Source organism: Varanus komodoensis, unplaced genomic scaffold (genome assembly GCF_004798865.1).
Source record: "Varanus komodoensis strain SLA01 unplaced genomic scaffold, ASM479886v1 scaffold20_1, whole genome shotgun sequence".
Classification (NCBI taxonomy): domain Eukaryota; kingdom Metazoa; phylum Chordata; class Lepidosauria; order Squamata; family Varanidae; genus Varanus; species Varanus komodoensis.
In genome coordinates this window covers 11,227,066-11,227,584 of record NW_025335587.1, presented here as the reverse complement: position 1 = coordinate 11,227,584, position 519 = coordinate 11,227,066, and positions in this window count along the sequence as shown.

The following is a 519-nucleotide window of genomic DNA, read 5'->3' as shown; positions in this document are numbered from 1 at the left end:
CCGGGGGGCGGGGGGGAGGCGGCGCGCCGCGCGGGCGAGAGGCGCCGGGCGCGGGGCCCTTCCTGCCGCCGCGGGCTCGGGGGGCGCCGCCTTTCCGGGGCCGCCGCCCGATCCTCACAGCCGGCGAGCCTGGGCGCAGAGGCGCACCTGGAGCCGGCGCCGCCGCGCCGCCGCCATGCCTCGCCGGGCAAAGTTACTTTCCGCTCGCCTGGCTCCGGCGGCGCAGCTGGGCGCCCGCACGCCCCCCGCCGGCCGGCCGGCCTTCCCCCGCCTGGGAGCCGCCCACTTCCTCCGCGGACCGCCGCCCTCCTCCTCCTCCTCCTCCTCCTCCTCGGTCCCCCGGCCCCCCCCCCCCCCAGGGAGATCCTCTTGCCGCGGGCTTCTTATCGCGCCGCCGGCCTCCCGCCGACCCCCGGCCCCTCCCCTTCGCCATTCACAACCTGCCTGCCGCCCTCTGATTGGCTCCGCCGCTGCCTTGAGGCCTCTCCGCCCCTCTGCCATTGGCCAAGGCAGGCAGCA